A 7203-nucleotide genomic window follows, 5' to 3' on the forward strand; every position below is an offset into this window, starting at 1 on the left:
TCATGATGAGGAGTATATTCTCATTGTAATTTCTACTAATAAATTTACCAGAACACTTTTCATGTCACCAGAATGTTGTTGTATAAAGCTACAGTTAATATTTGCCTTGTGCCCTCTAAAACAACTGAGCAAACCTCATGGGAACTTGTAGAGACTGAAGAGCAACCACAAGGCCTACACATTTCAGCACTTGGTCCTCTGCATATATACTACAGTTTTCAATTTGTACTTTTATGGAACTTCTGCATATGTAAATGAGTAGGTTTCTGATTTTGTGACTACCCTTGGGACTCTTTCATTTATTTACTTTTTGGGGTTGGCATATTTAACTGAGTTGTGTTTGTAATGTTTACCTAAATTGTGCTAGTAGTAATAAAAAACTTAGGAGTCAGAAATTGAGATAAAAACATGATAAATCAAAGGAACAACTGAGGGGTGATCTGCTGATCTGACTTTCCAGCTTTTCCCAGTCTAACAGCCCCAGAAATACCCTCAGCCCATCCTTTTCTTTTTAGTCCCTCTCTATCAGACTTCCAAAGTCCTCTAACATCTCTATGGCTAATTCCACTCAGCCACTTGCTGACTCCATCCTTGATTCAAGGTGACTTCATTGGCACTGCATAGTAACAGTGTAAACAATTCTTCTGGAATATTTCCCCTTTTTTGTCTAAATAAAAAGAAAGGATGTTAACTCTAACATAGTAAAACAATGTTACAATATACAAACAATATACAATAAAAACAATTATAAAGGAAGAAATATATTCACAATGTCCTGTCCACTTGTATTTGGCAAATTCAAAGAAAATAATGCCTTATCTATCCTATCTTGGTGTGTCCAAGGTTTTGTACCCAATATACTTTCTATCAAACTTACAGAAAACTATAACTATACCATCGTTATCCCCATTAGAGACCCCCAAAAGATACAACATTACATGATTAAACAGCAAGTGCAGAGCAAGAAACTTCTAAACCTAAGAAAGAACAGAGAGTTCTGGCTGCCAGGACAGTCACTCCAAGGTTCCTCTTCAGTGATGGAGCATCCATCTTCAGGCAATAGTACTAGAAAGACTTTTCCGTGAAACAAGAATTTTGAAGGACTGTCCTATCTTGTCTTGGCAAAGTTCAACACTTGCCTTCTTTTGTGTCCTGCTTGTCCAATTTGGAGAGTGTACTGTCAGCAGTTGAGGCAAGGACAATTTCTTTGCCCAGTGGCTAACTTTGCCACAAATGAAAGCAAACTCCATATGGAGGTACTTCCATGCTCGTTATCTTCTCTGAAGTAGATTGGTACTGCCAGGAGCAGACTTGTCCCACTGTCATGAAAAACCTTATGTTATTAAAACATTTTAAATACCATATTCTGTAGGTCTCTGAAGTGTTTGGAGACCATCTCTCTATTTAAAATATATCTGTTTGACCTTCAAAACATACCTAACATGAATATAACTTTGATTTTTATAGATGACTAACTAATCTGTACTTCTCTATTATCCTAAATACCTTTTAAGAACTAGAACTTTATACTAATTACATTTTTAAATGAGATGCATAGGTACAATATCTTAAAAAAGAAATCAAAACATATAAGACAGTATAACAAAAACATCTTAAGTTTATATAAATATACAAAACTCCATACCAATATTGAGACATGTAGTTTGAAAATAGATTCAATCATCTATCTTTCTATTCTATAATTTCTATCTCATATGTTTCTTTTCAGAATGAGATCGCTGAATCTAATCTCCTTTACTTAGTTTGCTTCCTGGTTGTGACCAATAACAATTTTTAACAAACACCCTCTAAATGATGGTAAACATCCATTGAATGACCAAAAACTTTCCATCCCACCTCTTAGGAATGTGGGTATTCTTAAAATTAATCCCTGAAGTCTGTGGGTGATGGTATCTTCAGAGGACCCTGAAAGAATTGAGATAGAGATCAAGTCCTGGGAGAGCTAAATGTTGTTCAGGCTTGATGTAATGGGAAAGGGCAAGGTGTATCTGAAGTTCTGGCTAAAGTAGTATATGATGCTGGATCATTGTAGCTAACTGACTTGAAATTCTCCTGAGCAGTTTGTAATCCAGAGCTTATCTTTTGGTGGTGTTTGTCAGCTTAGTGGCATTACCACAATCCGTATGGATTCATCATTGTAAGGTCCCAACATCCTTTTGGAGACTTCAAAGGTCACTGTTAGGAATGGTCTTGGTTCACTGCAGAAAACTTAAACATTTTAAATGTTATATGCAGCAGATCTTAGAGAGGTTATAGGACCATAATCTATTAAATACACCTGGGGCATGAAAGCTTAATTCCTAATTACCTGATTTAGACATATGATTATATATATACAGTCCATAAGTGTGATTAGATCTTTCTATAACTGCTTGTCTTATAGGATTATGTAATATACATGTAATATGCTATATGTTGTAATATGTAAAAAAAAAAAAACTGTTTCATTTTACTAGAGACTGTGGTGGTATTGTGTTCCCCAAAATATTGTTCATCCTAATAAACTTATCTGGGGTCAGAGAACAGAAAAACCACAATATTAAGCATGGAGGTTAGTCTGTGGCACTCACACCTTTAATCCTAGCATTCAAAAGGCACAAATCCTTCCATTCAAGGATACAGTCAAGCATGGTGAATCACACCTTTAATCCCAAAAAGCGAGACTTTAATCTCAGGGAGTGAAGGCAGAAAGAGAAAGATATATAAGGCATGAGCACCAAAAACTAGAAGGATTTGGCTGGTTAAGCATTTGGCTGGTTAAGCTTTTAGGTTTCTAGCAGCAGTTAAGCTGAGAGCCATTCTGGATGAGGACTCAGAGGCTTGCAGTCTGAGGAAACAAGACCAGCTGAGGAACTGGCGAAGTGAGAAAGCTGTGGCTTGTTCTATCTCTCTGATCTTCCAGCATTCACCCCAATAACTGGCCTCAGGTTTGATCTTATTAATAATAACTTTTAAGATTCCTGCTACAAGAGACATACTGGAACATTACCAGTATTGATTTGTACAAGAACACCATGATTGCCATAACTTCTAATAAATGTATAATTGCAGAATCAGTCTTTTCAGAATGCAAAGCAGTTGCCCATTGAAATCCTGAATAAATATCTATGGTATGGTACACATTCTTTAATTTTCCAAACTCTGTAAAATGAAACACATCCATTTGTTAAATTTCATTTCTTTAAGTACCATTTGGGTTGACTGCTGCATGTAGTGGAATATGGCTATACAGAGAACAAGTAGGACATTTTTTTTTTTATAATTTTCTTGGTTTGTTGCCAAGTTATAGAGAAATATTTCTTCAAATCTTTGCTATTAACTTGATGTTTCTTATGAAATTCTGAGGCTTCTAGCACCATTTCCTATGAATAGCTAATTAATTTCACCATTTCATGGGGCTAGAGGGTTTGGTAGGCCCACATAGGATCTGATAGATGTTATGTATAAAGGATGATTTCTATTCCGGATTGTTTCTTGTAATGAATAAACAACAAAGTTAATTCTCAGTTATCTGGAATAAGTTCAGTGGTTTCAATATGTAAAACAACTTTTCTTTGCAAATTGAAAGTCAGTAATTATATTAAGAGGCTCTGGAAAATCTAATAATACCATGAGAATAGCATAAAATTCTGGCTTTTTAACTGAATCATATGGACTTTGAGCTACTTTACTTATTTTCCCTGACTTATAACCTGTCATTTCTGATTTATTTACTTCAGTATACAATGTAGGAGCTCTAGAAATTGGTGTTCCCCATATGACGTGAGGAAGAATCCAATTTGTTCTTTTCATAAACTGAAGTATCTTGTTTTGGGGATATTTGTTGCTAATATCTCCCAAAAAATTATTGGAAGCTCTTTGCCACTGTTAATTTTCTGCCCATAATGAGATAATTTCAGCATTAGTAAAAGGTATCATGATTTTTGCTGACTCTATCCTGATAATTGACAAAGTCTCAACTTTTCTTTCAGAATCAATTTGGAAACATTTTCTAGATATATCATTAATTTTTTTTTTTACTCTGTGTGGTAAAAAATTCATTCTGAGATATTACCTTCTTTCTGCATAAGAACTTCTGTAGAAAAACTCATAGAGGGTGGTATGACCAGGATCCAATCAAGTTCTGCATTCAAGTGGTCCACATGTAATTATTCTTCTACCAGACCCACTTCTCTCTCAGCCTCAGCTAATATGTTTTTAAGATCTATTTAAGTCCTTATCACCTTGTAAGTTTTTAAATAAATTATTTAGTTCTTAAGTTATTAATCCAATGTGGACAATAGTCAGTTAACATCTCATAGCAATTTTTGAAAATCTTTAAGAGTTTGTGGTTGATCTCTCCTGATTTGTACTTTTTGTGTTTGAATAATTTGTAAACCTATCTTATAACCTAGGTAATTGATAGAACTCTTCTTTGTATTTTTACAGGAGCATATTGTAGTCCTCAGCAAGGAAAAAATTTCTTTATATCTTCAATCATTTTTCCTAAGGTATCTGAATCTTAATCTGCTAGTAAGATAGCATTCAGCTCTATTGGCAGTGTGTGACAGCAAAATGACTCACAGGCAATTTTCTGGCCCCAGGCATGGGTTCTTGAGCTTCCTGACTTGGAAGCACAGCAGCTGGCATCAAAGAGCTTCCTCAAGGATGACTTTTCCAAGCCTGTTCATCTCTCACAGCCTTTCTAGGCTACAAGGCTGACATAAGCCATAATGTTCAGAAAGTTAACAGACCAGAAACCAAGGTGAACAAGAAAGAAGTCCTAGAGGGTATAATCATTGTGGAAACACCACCCATGGTAGTTGTGGGCATCTTAGATTATGTTGAAACCCCATGAGGCCTCTAGACCTTCAAGACAGTATTTGCTGAGCACATCAGTAATGGGTGTAAAAGGCATTTCTACAAGAACTGGTACAAATCTAAGAAGAAGGCATTCACCAAATATTGCAAGAAATAGTAAAATGTCATGGGCCAGAAATAGCTGGCAAAGGACTTCAACAGCATGAAGTACTGCCAAGTAATCTGCATAATTGCTCACACTTAGATGCATCTGCTTCCTCCGCGCCAGAAGAAGTCACACTTGATGGAGATCCAGGTGAATGGGGGCACTGTAGCTGAGAAGCTGGACTGCGCCCTGGAGAGGTTGGATCAACAGGTTTCTGTTAACCAGGTGTTTGGACAGGATGAGATGATTGATGTCATCGGGGTGACAAAAGGCAAATGCTACAAAGAGGTGACCAGTCACTGGCATACAAAGAAACTGCCTCCACAAGAACTATCGAGGGTTGCTCAAGGTTGACTGTATTGGAGCCTGGCACCTTTCCCCATGTGGCCTTCTCTGTGGCTCAAGCTGGGCAGAAAAACTACCATCATTGAATAGAGATTAACAAGAAGATTTACAAGATTGGCCAAGGCTACCTCATCAAGGATGGCAAGCTGATCAAGAACAATGCATCTATTGACTGTGACCTGTCTGACAAGAGCATCAACCCACTGTGTGATTTTGTCTATTATGGTGAGGTGACCAATGACTTTGTCATTCTCCAAGGTTGTATGGTGGAAACCAAGAAGCCAGTGCTCACTCCATGCAAGTCCTTGGTGATGCAGACCAAGTGACACACTCTAGAGAAGATTGACCTGAAATTCATTTATATCACCTCCAAGTAGGGCCATGGTCATTTCCAGACCATGGAGGAGAAGAAAATATTTATGGGACTACTCAAGAAAGATCACATTGTGTAGGTGGAAGATGCTTAATGCCAGAAGTACTTTGTGCAGCTGGTGGGGTCTAAATAAAATTTTTTCCAGTGGAGGGAGAAAGCTATCATTCATATAATGGTAAATTATAGATTGAGAAACTTGTTTATGTATTATTTCCAATGGTTGTTATATAAAATATTGACACAAAGTGAGGGTGTTTAACTTAACATCCCCTGTGGAAGAATTTTCCATTGATACCTTTTAACAGGCTGAGAATTATTATAATTAGGTATTTTAAAGGCAAAATTTAATCTTTCTAGTAAAAAAAAAAAAGACAGTCTTTTAAATCAATCACTAAAACAGACCATCCTTTAGGTAATAAAGAAGGAAAGGGAATTCCAGGTTATAAAGAGAAAATTGTCTGAATCACCTCATTTATGGTTCTTAAATCTGTTACCATTCTCCATTTTCCAGACTTCTTTTTAATGACAACTATCAGAGAATTCCAAGGACTGGTTAATTTTTCAATATATTGAGCATCTAACTGCTCCATACAAGTTGTTTTAGTGCTTGTAATTTTTCTGATGTCAAAAGTTATTGTTCTACCCACATAGGTTGTCAGTTAACCATTTTAAAGGTAGGGCTATTGTTATCCTTAAAAGACAACCAGCTGTTGTTCCCTATTTATGTATACCTTGAATGGTCTGTGATTATTCTTGATAACAACTTTTAATATTTCTCCCCAAAGCATTCTTTATTTTAAGGTCTGTTTCTGAGATTGGAGGAATGTTAATGGGTGCTTTCCATTGCTGCAAAAATCATGTCCCTATAAATTCATTGCTATGTTAGCCAAACATTATTTTAATTTTCCTATCTGTCCTTATGGCCCTACACAATTGACCCATCTTGCATTGTATTTTACCTCAGATAAAGTTCAAATTCAAAGACACTGAAAATTTACATCCTGAAGAGGCCAATCTGGATGCCAAGGTTTGTGTGAAATAATTGTTACATCTATATCTTTGTCTACCAAACCCTCAATTTTAATGACAATAATATGAATTTTTAGATTTGGTCTCTGATTATTTATAGTAGTTTGCCAATATACTTGCCTACTGGTCTCTCTTGGACTTTTTGTCATAGCTATAGAACTTGTTCTTTCTTTTGTCACATTCAAAGCAGCATGTTTTTTTGTTTTTGTTTTTGTTTTTGTTTTTTTTTAAACAATGGATATTAAGTCTTTTAATTACTCTAAGAATTAGTTTCTCTGATGCTGACAGGGAATGGTTGAGACAAATTAGATAGTGTGGCCTGCAGGAGGCCCCTCAGGGTATTTTCTGATGGCAAAGGATTACATTTCCTGTCCCTCATCGATCTGCACTCAATCTAATGCCAGCCTTAGTCACACTTTCTGCATGCTCCAGAAGGCTGGGGCCATCAACTTGGATTACTTCTAGAAAAAAAATATTGTTACCAGGAATG

At 36.1% G+C, this 7203-nt stretch overlaps 1 pseudogene; it reads left to right on the forward strand.

Annotated features, from left to right (window-relative positions):
• The first annotated feature begins 4575 nt into the window (after positions 1-4575).
• LOC118592275 lies at positions 4576-5763 on the forward strand (annotated as a pseudogene).
• The last annotated feature ends 1440 nt before the right edge of the window (positions 5764-7203 follow it).

The sequence above is a fragment of the Onychomys torridus genome, chromosome 10 (assembly GCF_903995425.1).
Source record: "Onychomys torridus chromosome 10, mOncTor1.1, whole genome shotgun sequence".
Taxonomy (NCBI): domain Eukaryota; kingdom Metazoa; phylum Chordata; class Mammalia; order Rodentia; family Cricetidae; genus Onychomys; species Onychomys torridus.